General features: G+C 36.7%; 1 pseudogene; it reads right to left on the reverse strand.

Annotated features, from left to right (window-relative positions):
* Positions 1–8,116: 8,116 nt before the first annotated feature.
* Positions 8,117–8,229, reverse strand: LOC120101345 (small nucleolar RNA SNORA17; annotated as a pseudogene).
* Between the last annotated feature and the right edge of the window lie 10,473 nt (positions 8,230–18,702).

Genomic DNA, 18,702 nt, shown 5'->3' on the forward strand with positions numbered 1-18,702 from the left:
CCTAAGGATAATAGGTATAGAAGAGAGTGAAGACTCCCAGCTCAAAGGACCAGTAAATATCTTCAACAAAATCATAGAAGAAAATTTCCCTAACCTAAAAAAAGAGATACCCATAGACATACAAGAAGCCTACAGAACTCCAGATAGATTGGACCAGAAAAGAAACACCTCCTGTCACATAATTGTCAAAACACCAAACGCACAAAATAAAGAAAGAATATTAAAAGCAGTAAGGGAAAAAGGTCAAGTAACATATAAAGTGAGACCTATCAGAATCACACCAGACTTCTCGCCAGAAACTATGAAGGCCAGAAGATCCTGGACTGATGTCATACAGACCCTAAGAGAACACAAATGCCAGCCCAGGTTACTGTATCCAGCAAAACTCTCAATTAACATTGATGGAGAAACCAAGATATTCCATGACAAAACCAAATTTACACAATATCTTTCTACAAATCCAGCACTACAAAGGATAATAAATGGTAAAGCCCAACATAAGGAGGCAAGCTATACCCTAGAAGAAGCAAGAAACTAATCGTCTTGGCAACAAAACAAAGAGAATGAAAGCACACAAACATAGCCTCACATCCAAATATGAATATAACGGGAAGCAATAATCACTATTCCTTAATATCTCTCAATATCAATGGCCTCAACTCCCCAATAAAAAGACATAGATTAACAAACTGGATACGCAACGAGGACCCTGCATTCTGCTGCCTACAGGAAACACACCTCAGACACAAAGACAGACACTACCTCAGAGTGAAAGGCTGGAAAAAAACTTTCCAAGCAAATGGTCAGAAGAAGCAAGCTGGAGTAGCCATTCTAATACCAAATAAAATCAATTTCCAACTAAAAGTCATCAGAAAAGATAAGGAAGGACACTTCATATTCATCAAAGGAAAATCCACCAAGATGAACTCTCAATCCTAAATATCTATGCCCCAAAGACAAGGGCACCTACATACGTAAAAGAAACCTTACTAAAGCTCAAAACACACATTGCACCTCACACAATAATAATGGGAGATTTCAACACCCCACTCTCAGCAATGGACAGATCATGGAAACAGAAATTAAACAGTGATGTCGACAGACTAAGAGAAGTCATGAGCCAAATGGACTTAATGGATATTTATAGAACATTCTATCCTAAAGCAAAAGGATATACCTTCTTCTCAGCTCCTCATGGTACTTTCTCCAAAATTGATTATATAATTGGTCAAAAAACGGGCCTCAACAGGTACAGAAAGATAGAAATAATCCCATTCGTGCTATCGGACCACCACGGCCTAAAACTGGTCTTCAATAACACTAAGGGAAGAATGCCCACATATACGTGGAAATTGAACAATGCTCTATTCAATGATAACCTGGTCAAGGAAGAAATAAAGAAAGAAATTAAAAACTTTTTAGAATTTAATGAAAATGAAGGTACAACATACCCAAACTTATGGGACACAATTAAAGCTGTGCTAAGAGGAAAACTCATAGCGCTGAGTGCCTGCAGAAAGAAACAGGAAAGAGCATATGTCAGCAGCTTGACAGCACACCTAAAAGCTCTAGAACAAAAAGAAGCAAATACACCCAGGAGGAGTAGAAGGCAGGAAATAATCAAACTCAGAGCTGAAATCAACCAAGTAGAAACAAAAAGGACCATAGAAAGAATCAACAGAACCAAAAGTTGGTTCTTTGAGAAAATCAACAAGATAGATAAACCCTTAGCCAGACTAACGAGAGGACACAGAGAGTGCGTCCAAATTAACAAAATCAGAAATGAAAAGGGAGACATAACTACAGATTCAGAGGAAATTCAAAAAATCATCAGATCTTACTATAAAAACCTATATTCAACAAAACTTGAAAATCTTCAGGAAATGGACAATTTCCTAGACAGATACCAGGTATCAAAGTTAAATCAGGAACAGATAAACCAGTTAAACAACCCCATAACTCCTAAGGAAATAGAAGCAGTCATTAAAGGTCTCCCAACCAAAAAGAGCCCAGGTCCAGACGGGTTTAGTGCAGAATTCTATCAAACCTTCATAGAAGACCTCATACCAATATTATCCAAACTATTTCACAAAATTGAAACAGATGGAGTACTACCGAATTCCTTCTATGAAGCCACAATTACTCTTATACCTAAACCACACAAAGACACAACAAAGAAAGAGAACTTCAGACCAATTTCCCTTATGAATATCGATGCAAAAATACTCAATAAAATTCTGGCAAACTGAATTCAAGAGCACATCAAAACAATCATCCACCATGATCAAGTAGGCTTCATCCCAGACATGCAGGGATGGTTTGATATACGGAAAACCATCAACGTCATCCATTATATAAACAAACTGAAAGAACAGAACCACATGATTATTTCATTAGATGCTGAGAAAGCATTTGACAAAATTCAACACCCCTTCATGATAAAAGTCCTGGAAAGAATTGGAATTCAAGGCCCATACCTAAACATAGTAAAAGCCATATACAGCAAACCAGTTGCTAACATTAAACTAAATGGAGAGAAACTTGAAGCAATCCCACTAAAATCAGGGACTAGACAAGGCTGCCCACTCTCTCCCTACTTATTCAATATAGTTCTTGAAGTTCTAGCCAGAGCAATCAGACAACAAAAGGAGATCAAGGGGATACAGATCGGAAAAGTAGAGGTCAAAATATCACTATTTGCAGATGACATGATAGTATATTTAAGTGATCCCAAAAGTTCCACCAGTGAACTACTAAAGCTGATAAACAACTTCAGCAAAGTGGCTGGGTATAAAATTAACTAAAATAAATCAGTTGCCTTCCTCTATACAAAAGAGAAACAAGCCGAGAGAGAAATTAGGGAAACGACACCCTTCATAATAGACCCAAATAATATAAAGTACCTCGGTGTGACTTTAACCAAGCAAGTAAAAGATCTGTACAATAAGAACTTCAAGACACTGAGGAAAGAAATTGAAGAAGACCTCAGAAGATGGAAAGATCTCCCATGCTCATGGATTGGCAGGATTAATATAGTAAAAATGGCCATTTTACCAAAAGCAATCTACAGATCCAATGCAATCCCCATCAAAATACCAATCCATTTCTTCAAAGAGTTAGACAGAACAATTTGCGAATTCATCTGGAATAACAAAAAACCCAGGATAGCTAAAGCTATCCTGAACAATAAAAGGACTTCAGGGGGAATCACTATCCCTGAACTCAAGCAGTATTACAGAGCAATAGTGATAAAAACTGCATGGTATTGGTACAGAGACAGACCGATAGACCAATGGAATAGAATTGAAGACCCAGAAATGAACCCACACACCTATGGTCACTTGATTTTTGACAAAGGAGCCAAAACCATCCAATGGAAAAAAGATAGCATTTTCAGCAAATGGTACTGGTTCAACTGGAGGGCAACATGTAGAAGAATGCAGATTGATCCATCCTTATCACCCTGTACAAAGCTTAAGTCCAAGTGGATCAAGGACCTCCACATCAAACCAGACACACTCAAACTAATAGAAGAAAAAGTAGGGAAGCATCTGGAACACATGGGCACTGGAAAAAATTTCCTGAACAAAACACCAATGGCTTATGCTCTAAGATCAAGAATCGACAAATGGGATCTCATAAAACTGCAAAGCTTCTGTAAGGCAAAGGACTCTGTGGTTAGGACAAAACGGCAACCAACAGATTGGGAAAAGATCTTTACCAATCCTACAACAGATAGAGGCCTTATATCCAAAATATACAAAGAACTCAAGAAGTTAGACTGCAGGGAAACAAATAACCCTATTAAAAAATGGGGTTCAGAGCTAAACAAAGAATTCACAGCTGAGGAATGCCGAATGGCTGAGAAACACCTAAAGAAATGTTCAACATCTTTAGTCATAAGGGAAATGCAAATCAAAACAACCCTGAGATTTCACCTCACACCAGTGAGAATGGCTAAGATCAAAAACTCAGGTGACAGCAGATGCTGGCGAGGATGTGGAGAAAGAGGAACACTCCTCCATTGTTGGTGGGATTGCAGACTGGTAAAACCATTCTGGAAATCAGTCTGGAGGTTCCTCAGAAAATTGGACATTGAACTGCCTGAGGATCCAGCTATACCTCTCTTGGGCATATACCCAAAAGATGCCTCAACATATAAAAGAGACACGTGCTCCACTATGTTCATCGAAGCCTTATTTATAATAGCCAGAAAATGGAAAGAACCCAGATGCCCTTCAACAGAGGAATGGATACAGAAAATGTGGTACATCTACACAATGGAATATTACTCAGCTATCAAAAACAACGAGTTTATGAAATTTGTAGGCAAATGGTTGGAACTGGAAAATATCATCCTGAGTGAGCTAACCCAATCACAGAAAGACATACATGGTATGCACTCATTGATAAGTGGCTATTAGCCCAAATGCTTGAATTACCCTAGATCCCTAGAACAAACGAAACTCAAGACGGATGATCAAAATGTGAATGCTTCACTCCTTCTTTAAATGAGGAAAATGAATACCCTTGGCAGGGAAGGGAGAGGCAAAGATTAAAACAGAGACTGAAGGAACACCCATTCAGAGCCTGCCCCACATGTGGCCCATACATATACAGCCACCCAATTAGACAAGATGGATGAAGCAAAGAAGTGCAGACCGACAGGAGCCGGATGTAGATCGCTCCTGAGAGACACAGCCAGAATACAGCAAATACAGAGGCGAATGCCAGCAGCAAACCACTGAACTGAGAATAGGTCCCCCGTTGAAGGAATCAGAGAAAGAACTGGAAGAGCTTGAAGGGGCTCGAGACCCCAAAAGTACAACAATGCCAAGCAACCAGAGCTTCCAGGGACTAAGCCACTACCTAAAGACTATACATGGACTGACCCTGGACTCTGTCCCCGTAGGTAGCAATGAATATCCTAGTAAGAGCACCATTGGAAGGGGAAGCCCTGGGTCCTGCTAAGACTGAACCCCCAGTGAACTAGACTATGGGGGGAGGGCGGCAATGGGGGGACGGTTGGGAGGGGAACACCCATAAGGAAGGGGAGGGGGGAGAGGTATGTTTGCCCGGAAACCGGGAAAGGGAATAACACTTGAAATGTATATAAGAAATACTCAAGTTAATAAAAAAAAAACATAAACTGAAGCAGAGACAATTTAAGAATGCTTCTTACTTTCTTGATCTGTATTCATGCTTGGGCAGCTTTCCTACAAAGCCACGCCAAGTAATGGCACCACTGACAATGGGAAGGTCTCTCCCACATGTATATTAATCAAGATCACTCTGAACAAATGTAACCACCAATGTATATTATCAAGTGGTTTTCTCAAATGAAGTTCTCTCAATCTCAAGCGACTCTATGTTCTGTCAGGAATAAAAAAGAAAGAAAAAGAAAAAGAAAAAAATTGTCCAGAGCACCCACTGCAACTTAATCAGAAGAACTATGACTATTAACACAAAAAGCCAAATATTGGGACATTTGATGTTACGTAAAAGATGGAGAATAGCAAATTTCAGTAGACCCTCACTGAAGATTTTAGCCACTTATTGCCTCAAATTCTATAGCCCAACAACAAGTAAATTGCCTGCATTCCGAGTGGTCTTCAGAGATGCTATATTATATAGGAGATGAAACCCTGTCTGTAAAGGTCTCCATCTATGTCACCTTGAGATGTCATTCACATTAAGCACAGTCTCTTTGGTGATGTAGCTGAGCATTACCTACATGCCTGTAACTAATGTCTTACCAATTTGCTTATAACTAAGCATAGTACATTAATTGATTCATTAACTAAGACCTGAATGAGGTCGTTCCTTTGGTCTGACTTAGTTCTCTGTCTAGGGTAGCAGACATTTGTTTCCCATCTTCTTAGGAATAAATCATTCAACAATCTTCAATATTCATCAAGAACCATGAAACTGAAAGGTGGTACTAGGTCTGTTTTAGTGACTGTTCTGTAGTTTTGAGGAGATTCCATGACCTTAACAACTTAGAGTAGAAATCATTTAATTGAAGGTTTCTGAAAACTCAAAGCCCTGTCAGAGTGACAACCTCCCATAACAAGACTATACATCATTATCTTTCCCCAAAGGATTCATACCTTGGGGACTAAGCATTCAAACGCGTGAACCTGTGGTGGCCATTCTTATTAAAACCACCATAATGTCAAACAAAAAAGTTCTAAATAACTCAAAAAATGTTTATAAAATAAAAGCTCAACATAGAAGACTTTTTTTCAAGGCTAACATCTTATATAAGATTAATAAACGCAGCACTACAGTTTTAAGAATAAAATTACTAAAATTAGAGTATGTTTATTACAAAGAAAATACATAATGAATAATATTTCTTAATTAGGAAAAATTTCAGATATGACAGAAACATTTTGAAATTATTGTTAAATAATGATAAACACTTAACAATCTTGTTTCACATAACACATTTTATGATAAGCAAAAAGGATAAGCCAAAGTTACTGATAACACAGTAAAAATTGTGATTGTATCCTGGGAAGAAGGATAGAGTGAAAGGAATGTAATGTTTTTAAGGATGTTAATTGACGACCGATACATGACAATGAACAGATGAAGTTGCAGTTCTGTCATTACATTTTTTAAAACTTTTTATTGGTTCTTTGTAAATTTCGTCTCACGTACCCCAATCACATTCATCTCCTCTTATCTTGTACTTATACTCCACCCTTGCAACTTTCCTTCCAAATGAAAAAAAAAAAAAAAACTTGTGGAGGATGCAGTGTTACAGTATACCCTTTTGTCCACACATCTGTACTTTGAACCATAATTGCAATGGCTCTTTGGTTTTGTACAGGGCCTCTGGCTTCAGCTACTCCATCAATACTAGAATCTCACTGGGAGACCTCTTAGATACCCTGTGTCATGGAGATCTTGTAGCTTTGGATATTCAGCACTGGACCTAGCAGTTCCTCTAACGATTAGGTGTTGGGGTGGGACCCTTCAGAGCTCTGGATCTGGGGCAAGGGGCTGGTCAACACTTCTACACTCTTGCTTTTATGTCCTCAGGGTTAGTTCATCTACAACATTCACATCCCTAGATGTCAACACTCCTGTGTGATTAACAGGTGAGGGGAACCACTAGTTCTCCTGTTCCCATGACCCAAATGCCTGCTTTTCCCCCTGCCATTGGTGGAAAGGGACCAGTTTTGGGCAGGGCATCTCTTTCTTGCCAATGCTACCACACAGCTCAAAGTTGCACGATCAGGTCTCCCACACTCACACCCTTGGAGCTAGATCACTTGCAAAACCCACATTCAGGGTCAGCTTTACTTTGGTGCCTAGGACAGATGCAAGGCTAGTCCTCCTATTCTCATGACCCCAGGACCATGTCTTCCCCCAACCTCAGGTGTGGAAAGGTGAGTGAGGAGGAAAGGATCTTTCCCTCTTCCATGAAAAAGCCTGCTTTCTTATGCTCATATAGTCAGGACCTGTACAACTGCAACTCTTGCAATGTGCAGGCTGCCTCTCATGAGTATTGCAGCTGCTTAACGATAGGGTCGGCTTTCTTCTTTTTATGCCGCCAGAGCCAGCTCTCCTACAAAGCCTAGGTGAGAGGTAGAGCCAGTTACGCACAATTCTCAGACTTCAACGTGCCCCAAGATAGTAGCCCCTACCAAGGATATTCTCCTGGGCTTTGCTGGTAAGAGACCCTGCTGCTGCATAGCCATGGACCCAGTCATGTCTCTCAGTAATGCCAAGACGCCACCTTGTTCCCTAGTGGCTTCACTGACTACTCACACCAGCCTGTTCCTCACCATCCTCAAGTCTTCAGTTCTGCCTCTCTTCACTGTGCCCAGATCCTTCTGTTTCAGTTTCTCTTCCAAGTGTCCACCATGTACTTGCCCCTCCTCATGGTGACTGGGGTCTCTTGAGTGTCTGCAGTTTTCTCCAGAGTTCTCAGGAGCTCTGTGACTAGTACCTTATCACACTAATCAGGGTTGGAATGAGGCGTGCTCTACCTCTCCTCAGGCCTGTGCATGACAGACTGTAGGTCCTCAGGCTTGTTTCCTGTCTGAGCACCTGGGCCAGGGCTGGTGGTTGTGTCTGGTTGCCCCCTCCCCAACCCCCGGGAAGTGTAAGGCTACTAATCATTCAGATGTTCACAAGTCAGAACACGGAGCCTCTCTCCTCTCTGCCACCTACAGATGCACACAGCAGCCATATCAGTAATGCATTCAGGGCAGGATTCTAACATTTCTTTTTTTTAAAAATTTTTTTATTAGATATGAGGCTACATATAAAAGCTAACAATTGAAACATTTACTCTGAATATCTGTAGAAAAGACACTTTATGAAGAAGCTAAGGCCAAAAAAAAAAAAGAAAAAAAAAGGTTACCACCGAATAAAACTTGTTAAAATAATTCTCATCTTTCTTTAGCAATTTCACATAATTTAGATAAATTTGCACATTTTGTCTTTCTGCTAAAAATATAAAAGCATTTACATTAATTCACATGCCTTTCTCCTGTTAATATGTTTTAATGAAGTGGTGTTGGATATTTTAAAGGCTTTTCTAGTATCAAATGAGAGGATATGCTTTTTCTTTTCAGTTTATTTATAGGTAGATTATGTTGATGCAATTGTTATATATCAAATCATACCTGCATCTTGTATCTGTTGAGCTTTACTTTCTGACTGACTATATAGTTAATTTTTGAGAAGGACCCATGAAATACTGAGAAGAATGTATTTTCTTTTGTGTTTGGTTGAAATAGTATATAAATGTCTGTTTAGTTCATTTCATCATAATATCTGTTAGTTTTGTTATTTCTCTGTTTAGTTTTTGTCTGCATGACCTGTCAATTGGTGAAAGTGTGGTGTTGAAGTCTTCCACTATTAATGTGTGGAGTCCAATGTGCTCTTTAAGCTTTAGAATGTTTCTTTGACAAATGAGGGTGTCCTTGTGTTGGGGCATAGATGTTCAGAATTAAGATATCATCTTGATAGACATTTCCTTTGAGGAGTGTAAAGTGTCTTTCCCTTTCTCTTTGGATTACTTTCAGTTAAACGTCTATTTTATTAAGGTGCTCTATATTTAAGCTGTGTAAGCACTACAGATAATTTCGGTTTTTGCCTGAAGTCATTATTTGAGTCTTTCCAGTAAGAACTGACTCCTACTTGTCAGCAGATGAACGTACAGTCTTCAGTAACATGCCTTAGTCCCTCTCAAATGACAGACCCAACTCCCAAGCAGTTCAGACACCAGCCTTTTTCTTCTGCCTCCTTAGAAACACTAGAAGTGGGCAAAAATGATTTTGTCCTAGTGCTCCTTCACTTCCTTGTTGAACTCCTCGAAGCAAGACATGCTCATCTCATTGAAGGTGGCCATGAGTAGAGTCCAGATTGAAATTCAGGAAGTACCCTAGGGTACTGCCTGCTCAAGGCAGGGCCAAAGTAGAGCATCAACTAAAAGTATTTTAGGTAATAAATGAATTTAAGAGAAGGGAAGTACCAGGGCCAGTCCCAAGAGTGACAGACTGCAGTACTGACTTGTAATCAGAGTGTTTTTTATTCATACAAATTTAAAAAATATAATTTCAAGAGATGCAGATCATGTCATTTTTTGTCTCACACATTCTTTTCTAGTATGCGTATGGTTACACAAGTAGAAATATTTTATTATCACCAAAGCCATATCCTTATTCCTAAAATTCTACAAATTATTTTAGCTTCAGCAAGCAAGCAAGCAAGCATGTTACAGCTTGTTCTCAGACTGGCAGCACTTTGTGGTTTCAATATATCTGGATAGAGGAAAGAAATAATCCAAGTCATTCTAAACAAGTCACCCTATTTTAAGCAGTATATCATTAACTTTTAATGGTCAGTTATATTACTTATGTATTTGCACAAGAGTCAGGCTTAGGAATCATTGCAACTGTTACTTATAATCTTATAAGAATGTGTTTAATAAGAGGATTGTTTTGTTTCTATGCTAATTAACATTACAACAATCTGGTATAAACCAAACTTTCCAATAATGACAAATCCTAATACGTTATTCTTCTTACATTCTTTTATGCCACCTATACATGCTATTATATTATCATAGTCTTTCTAACTCTTGTTGCTGAGTTCTTACTATGGGCTTAGTATGTATGTTCTTTTATAGGTTATAATTCTTTTTTTAATAGGTTATAATTCTAAGAAACTCTTCACATACTGTTAAAAAGTCCTAGGCTCTGATCTGTTGTCACTTCTACAGTCCTGCTGAACCTTGTCAATGTTCTTTGAGTTCAAACAAGTCTTTCCACATGGAGAGGTTTAATGAGAGAAAAGTAGAAGAGGGGATAAATAAAGGAGACCGGCCATGGAAGGAATGGGCTTGGCGATGGGAAGAGAAGGGGGGAAGAGCAGGGAAAAGAAGAGAGCAGAGAGCAAGAGCAAGATCAAACAATTCTAATTATTTTGTTTCACGAATTTGCGTAGGGGCAGTAACAATCTCCAAAAAAGAAATGAGACTTCAAAGTAGGATCAACTAGGGTTACTTCCTTGAGAGCAGTGGGTAGTACACTCAAGACTTTCTCAGGGAATTAAAGATGCAATTTTCTCAAGAAAAGGCATGGGCAAATCACTACACTAGTAGTTCCCCAGAAGTGTAGCACACAAAGACTCTAGAATGGCTATTCCATCGTGTTTCTTGGGTCCATTTACTTGGAAATCTCTTTTGCAGCACTTTATTATGAGGTAATGGCTATCTTTATTGTTGAGGTGTGTTTCTTGTTTGCAGTAGACTAATGGATCCTGGTTTTTCAGATCCATTCTGTTAGCCTGTGTCTTCTTACTTGGGGAAGAGCCCTTTGATTTTGAGAGATATTAATGATCAGTGCTTGTTATTTCCTGTTACTTTGACATTACTCTTGTTTGTGTGTGTGTGTGTGTGTGTGTGTGTGTGTGTGTGTGTGTGTGTGTGTGTGTTTAGGTGTAGTATGCCTCCTTTGCTTTTGCTAGTATGCAGTTACTTATTTCCTGTGTTTTCTTGAATGTAGTTATCCTCCTTGGGTTGGAATTTTCATTCTGATATTCTCTATAGGACAGGATTTGTGGATGGATATTGTTTGAATTTGGATTTCTTTTGAAATATCTTCCTTCCTACTTTTATGGTGATAGAGTGTTTTGCCTATTGAGTTTAATGTTCTTGGTGAAAGTGTCTAAGTCTTCATATCATCGTATGATTTGTCTATATATGCCATATATATATATATATATATATATATATATGGATATATAGTCTGTTTATGTCCTGCCTTTATTTGAAACTTAATCTTCATTATGCATGATTAAGAAGGTTGAAGCTTCAAGAATTGAGTAAGTCATTTAGGTGAATGTTACAGTGACTGAAGAGAACTGATGAGCACTTTCTTCCATAAGATAAAGCACTGAGCACTTCTGCAGTACAAGGGTGTTGTCACAAGGGTGTTGTATATAAACAGAGGGGATACTATCACTGGATACAAACCCCTGGCACCTCAATCTTGAAAATTATATCCTCCACAACAAAAGGAATTTTGCTTTCAGTTTACAAATCACTCAGCCTAAATATAACTTTTATCCTCCTGATGTAATTGTCACCTTAGAGTCTAACTGCTGAGTAAACTCACCTTTCTAGCTCATTCTGAACTCTAGGTGGCTGCTCATCTCAGCTGTTCTGGCTCAAATGCTTCTACCTGCTGACTGATGCAACCTGACTTCTCTCATCTTCTGACTGAATTGCTCTGTTTGGACTCCAACTAACTATACAAATCTATTCTGATCTCCTTGTTTCTTCTCATTCTTTGGCTCATTCTGTCTTTGCCTCGGTAAAACCTAGGTAACTAATGCCTATCTACCAGCAAGTTTGTGCTGTTATGAATGTTGTAAGGAAACTTTCTCGTGTGCTATTACTAAGAACTCTCTTGCTAGAGTTGATTGCACATTGTTACGTTCTATGCTTTGGTGTTCTTGGTAACCAATCACAAAAGAATTCAGTTATATCAATTTTGTGTAGTCAGCCACAATAAGCTTGAACCCAAACCAACTGCTTAGCAACACTTCCTACACCTATATATTAGTTTTTATTGTTTCTTACTTTTATTAGCTGCCCCTGGGATATACTTAAACTTAAGAGAGACATCTACACCAATATAAGAAACCACTTGGAGTCAAACTTCCATTTTGAATAGGGATTGAATAAAGTTTAAGTTCCTAAGATCTCTCTGAGAATTGCTATTCTACTTGACAGAAAGCGCCATGCACATCCTAGTAGGCTAGTTAAGACATGAATGTTATGTAAGACAAGTCCCCTGCTATAGTAGAATACTCCAACCAATGAGAACAACACAGAGATACAACAAAGAAATGTTTCCAAAGAAATCCCATTTCTAAATATGATTAGTAGAATAACTTGACACAGATTTTTGTGGCCTTCAGGTTTAAAAGCTCTATAAGATTCTGACTGGGGGCGGCAGTCTGCTTCTGAGTGTTGACTGCATCTCTGATCTATCAGATTTATAGTGTGCACTCAAGAAACCAGGCCTGTTTGGCTGAAATTAGTGTCTGAGTGCTGATTCCCAGAACACAACAACCTGTGTCTAGCTTGTTCTCTCTGATATTTGTCTCTGTAAAACTCTCCTGGTTAAAAAACTGCCTCTGCACTCCAGGAACTAACCTACCACCAACCAAACAGCCTGAACAGAACTGACTGACTCTCTGCCTGCACTGCTCTTAAATAGCGTTTCTTTACTGTTCTCATGAATTGAGTATATACTATCTCTAACACATTCTCTCAAATCTTTCTCTGATTCATTATTTTGTCAGCTTCTCAGATAGACCTCACTTTCACATAGCTGGTTCTTTCTACAAACTAACCTTACCTCAATTGTTTGAGATTAAAGTTGTGGACTAAAGTAGATTCTTCCAGTCAGAGCATCCACATTGTTGGATTAAAATTCCTCTACATCTCAGTATTTGGGTTTTTTTGTTTAATTTTTTGATTGATGTTTTGGTTTGCCTGAGAAATTAAGATAATTTGGCTTCTGTTGTTTTGCTTCATGACAAAAATGACATAATTTACCATATATGAAAATCACTTATAAGTCTGTGGTCCTCTGCTACAGACAGCCTTGAAGGATAGTAAATATTGTCTTATGTATGTGTATAGAAAACATGCATATTTTCCATTAGTTATACTTTTTCTGAAGTAATTCATAATCATTAAAATGTTTTGTTGATTTGATTTAAAAAAAACAGCAACAAGGAAACAAGCAATAAATCAAACAAGGAGAAACGTAAGAAAGATCAGGAAAAGGTTAGAGCACAAATTACTGGGACTGTTCTAAGGCAAGTGTTTGTTAGTACCATGCACTCACAATTGTCTTGGCAAGCACAGCCATAAGCATCACAGCAACCCAGAGGGGAGAGTAGCCAGAGACAAAGACTGTGGATTCACTTCAAGAATGATTTATTTTTTAGGAGAGCTTGAGCAAATATCATATTTGACCCATATCTTAATTCTTCTGCAGCTTTTGTTTTCCCTGAAAGGCATTCTCTTGTGTCTTATCTCTTGCCTTACAATGTTCCACAGTCATGAGCTATCTCTTGCTCATTGTCTGAGATCAAGTTAGGAACTGTAGACCATCTGGGCCCCAAATGTTTGCAAATGAACCCACTTTAAACTGAGACACAATTCAGAAGTAACAGGATAGGAAAGAATCACAATGCAATCTGGGTATAAATGTTACAGGGTACATGCTGTTCTCTACAGTGACAGTTGCTAAAACCTTAGGGCTCGAGGACAGATGTACTACTGTGCACATGTGGCATGCAGTAAATCAGAAACACAGGTGGGCACTATAACTGCTTCCTTTCACATGTTAGGAATTTCAAATTTTTCAATAGTAAAACAAAGTGAAATATTAAAGAATTATTGCTTGTGTATAAAATATTTATTGATTGATTTCAGTATAGAAGTGTGATTAAGTAAGAGGACAGGGCATGAAAAGCATCTCCATAAAAAGTTGAAATAGCTCTGAAGACATTTTCCTGTGAGAAGAGATCAAATATAAAATCTTGTAACATTTTACTTTCATTAACTTATTGTTTTATTAGCTATCACGAGGATAAATTAGAATATATATATTCATGTATAGAATATCAACCTAATAGGGAACAATATTTTTGAAATTTGTGTCAAGGTTTGAGATAATACTATAAAGTAATAATCATCACATTGAGTTTGTAACACCAGAGATTTTTCTACTTCTTTCCCAAATAGTCTCTTAAAAGGTGGCCCAGAGGTCAGCTTACTGAGAGAAAAAAGATTAGAATTGTGTGAAATTGTTCCAGGTATAATTATTCTCTACACCTTTGTTCTCTACACTTAAAACCACATATCTTTGCATCTTTAGAAAGACCCTTTTCAAAAGCAACTTTGTTGTTTAGGAGAACAATACTATATTCCATTAATATCCATTAGCATGCTTTCCCTGATTCAATGTTTAATGTTGAATGAGCTTCACTTAAGAGACAGACTGGAAAAATAGGTACCAGAATGGATGTGTATTCATTCAGCTGTTCCAATATTATATGATTCCCACCTAGCAGAGCAATGCTCAAACAATATAGCAGCACTATTGAGAATAATTACAAAATGAATATCAAGGAAGATATAACTTCAAAAAAGGAAAAAAAATAATCAGAATGGATAACAATGTATTTAACATTCATTTATCACAGAACTGACTATTCTGCCTATCATGATTTTGTGGTCCATTATGTGACCATTGGTATATAGACATGAGAAATTTAATGAATTAATATGTATTTTAAGTTATCTTAACTTAATAGTAATGGGATGTTGTCTCCTTATTTGTTAATTAAAGTTCAAAGTAATTTTATAACCAAATGTTTTTGGGAATATAGCAAATAATAAGTTTCTCCTTTCTCCCTCATCTACATCTTCTCCAATGTCAATATTTTGCCCATGATTGGCACACTTGTCAACTTGCATCCTCTGTACTGACAAACTATTACTATCCCGGTCTATATCAAATGAAAGCTTCCTTAATGAGGTGTGAGAACTACACTTACCTGTGTGTAGAAAGATAAATATTGAGAATACAGTTAGACATTTTGTTGATATAATAAAATAGTCATGGTTTGTTCTCCAAGATCCATAACTTCACTAGCCTGGGTAGCTATCTAAGTATCAAGTACCAGACATAATTTCCGTTTTGTTAAGCTGATTTTAAGTCCAAGTACAGAAATGTTAGTAAGGCTCTGGGATCATTGTGGAAGAGTAGGCAGAAACATTGCAGGAGCCGGAGAAAAAAGGGGTTTGCTCTTACATTAAGTGGTTTAGAACCTTCAGAACTTTTACATAGATGTTAAGTAGGTATTTTCTATGAATATATAAAAGATAATAATTGAACATAGGGCATTTCCCTTTTATTAATTTTAGCGTTTTAAATTATAATTAATTGATAAAATATTTTAATTCTATAAAATAATTAGAAAGTCAAATGTCTTGAAATTAGGTCTTTTAAACATTGAACACACTGGATATAAAAAAAAAGTCAAGTTACACATGAAACAAAACTTCTGTTGTTACAAAATGATTCTGAATTTATTTATGTTCTGATCTGCCACAATTTCTTGCTATGTAACCCTGGCTGATGTGAAAATTGCTATGTAAGCAGCCTCCTCTTGGACTCACTACTCCCCAGCCTCTGATCTCGAGTTCTAGAATTACAAGCATGGGTCACCATCCCCACACTTTATTTTTAAGGTTGTAGAAATAAGTTGCTTATTTTAATTCTGAAAATAAATGCTTAATACTTACATTGATGCCTAAAGGTAAGCTAATTCAGAAATGTATCTTAATTTTAGGCAATAAATATATACATATATATGTATATCAATTTGTTGTATTTACCATTAGGGATAAACACTAAATTATTAATAAATAAAGTATTTATTATAGAGAATATGTAATATGATCATATATATTTACAAATACTAACTCTTAATAAAAATTAATTAATAATGTAATTAATTGATTAATAAGTATTCAGGCAAACCTAGGCTAACGATAATGCATTACATTATAGATTATAGCTTACAATGGTGCAAAAATGTTTCCCACATATTCAAAGGGAAGTTTTCTTCAAATTTTGAAGTTGAACATTTTCCCAGATAAGAAATACATTCTATAATTATATTTCTTAATATCCAGTGGCTAAGGAGAGGTGGAGCTCCTATTTACCTAGGTAGTGATGAGGACACCTGCTGGTTCATTTGCATGTTATCCCAATGCCCATATTTCTCCTGGAAATTGATATGCAATAAATTGCACTCAGTATTTAACAATAAAATGTAAGGTTCTCTTTGCATTAAATTAATTTTCTAATGTCAGGCTAATGTTCTATGCACATTTAAGGGCTAAGACTTGCTTGGTGATAAGATACTACTACCGAAGAAATGATGAGTTAGGTTATTCTCAACTGACATGTTTCATAAAGTAGAAAGTTCATATATGTGTATATATGTCAGAGTATATGTGTTTGTTTCTATATGTGTATGCATATGCATTGTGTATATATAAACATATATAAATATATACATATGCAAGTTTGTAGACATACGAAACTACAGAAAGATTTACACATTCCATGTGAAAGAGGATAAATGCGTCTGCATACCAGAAATTTTTTCTAGAAATTATGTTGTCTGTTTACATGATGTAAGGACCATGCATATTGTACTCACAAATCATTGCTCCATATTCTTTTGATTATGAAGGCTTTTGAAGAAACAAAGACACACACATATACATATATATATATATATATACATACAAACACACAGACACATACACATACCCATTCTCTCCTTTTCTTTCCTTCTTTCTTTCTTTCTTTCTTTCTTTCTTTCTTTCTTTCTTTCTTTCTTTCTTTCTTTCTTTCTTTTGAAAACCAGAAAAAAAGTCGACAAATAAGTTCATGCTATGTAATCATTGAATAGCTTAAGTGTTTTTTGATGTATTCTTATACTTTTTACAAAGTTATGTGCAGTAGCTGTTACTTGAAGCTTTTTGTTATCTTTTGATAATTATGCTTACAGAATAAGCTTCAATACTAACAAACAAAAAAAGCTTGAATGTTTTTTTTCAAAAATTTGGTGTATTTAAACAAACTCAGTCTCTTAAGGTTAAAAACCTACAGTCTGTATTTCTAAACTGAAGTTACAGTCTTCTACTCTCATTGAATACACTCAACCATGAATATTTCAATCCAAAGTTTTCAATTATATTATGTATTACTTAATTAACTCATGAAGTCTTTTCATGTATGACAGTACCTTCCAACTGTTAGGGATTTTGTGACTAAGACTAAATTTGTTTTACATTTTAAGGCAGTGACATGTGTTCAATCATCAAAGTGCTCACCAGAAGCTTGCTATGTTCAAATTATGAAGCCATGATTAATGTCTTGTGATGTTTGCTGGTTCTTTATTCATAAATTGATAAATCTGAGAAGTTGATCACCTGGAAAATTAGTTATTAAAGATATTGGAAAGAGTCATATAAAAACAACTTCATATACAAATGTATTTAAGATATTGGTGTGATAAAACTGGACATAAAATAGTCATAATAAAATTAATGATATTTTAAAGATTTCAGGGTCATTAAAGGGCAAGCCTTACTACTGAGAGGATTGGCACATTAGTCTGTTGTGTGAGAATATTCTTTGTTCCAACCACTCACACAGGTTCTTTTCTGCTCCTTACCCAAGCTATTTTCCCACCTCTCACTGAAAGCCACCCCTAAGGGGAAAGGCCAGGCAAAAGCTGTCTTCATACTCTGTACCTTCAGGTAATTCCTCAAAGCTGCATATCTAAGTTAAATCAAAGGGCGTGCCTGAGGTAAACACACAAACACTTTCACAGAGAGACATAGTCCTGTACAGTTTGGGAGTATCTGCAGTATTTAAACTTTTACAGTTCTACTCATATGTAAATTAACGAATCATTCTGAATGTCTGCATATGGTACCATCATTATCCTATCACTGAAATCAGAACCCCTGTGTCTGGTAGTCTTTTTTTACTTAGAGTGATGTTTTCTGAGTGTACTGCTATAGCTGCAGGTGATAATGTAAACAGCTTAGGCAGTTTGATGACCCAGGCATCCTTTAACCAGAAAAACAAAGAATGCCATACAATTTTATCACTTCGTGCCTAGATATGTAGTGAAAAAAATCAAATCTTTGCAATCTAATAAAGACGTGAAGAGTGACCAGGCTGCAGGGGACAGGATAATACCACGAAGACAAATGAAAATGGTTTGGTATAAGTAGACCGTCCTAACAGCACTTCGTATTTCTTAGAGAAGCTGTTAGAACAGTAAGTTATTTCTGAGTCTGCATTGGCAGCAGTATTAATGTTAACAAAAAAGTAAGTCTTATCGTTGCCTTGATTTAGAAGCCTTTTTGGCACAGAGCGGGTTTTACTAATAACAAAATATTATTTCTTTGTGTAAATCAAGATTTTAGTATTTAATTCTGAAATTTTTTTCTTAATTCACAAATTCTTTAATTTTCTCTTTGTTATCTTGCAGTAGAGATTCTCAGTTTACAGACTGGAGAGGTGATTTATTTCGAGTAGGTTTCAGTGGATGGGGAAA

Source organism: Rattus norvegicus, chromosome 2, assembly GCF_021556685.1.
Source record: "Rattus norvegicus strain SHRSP/BbbUtx chromosome 2, alternate assembly SHRSP_T2T, whole genome shotgun sequence".
Lineage (NCBI taxonomy): Eukaryota > Metazoa > Chordata > Mammalia > Rodentia > Muridae > Rattus > Rattus norvegicus.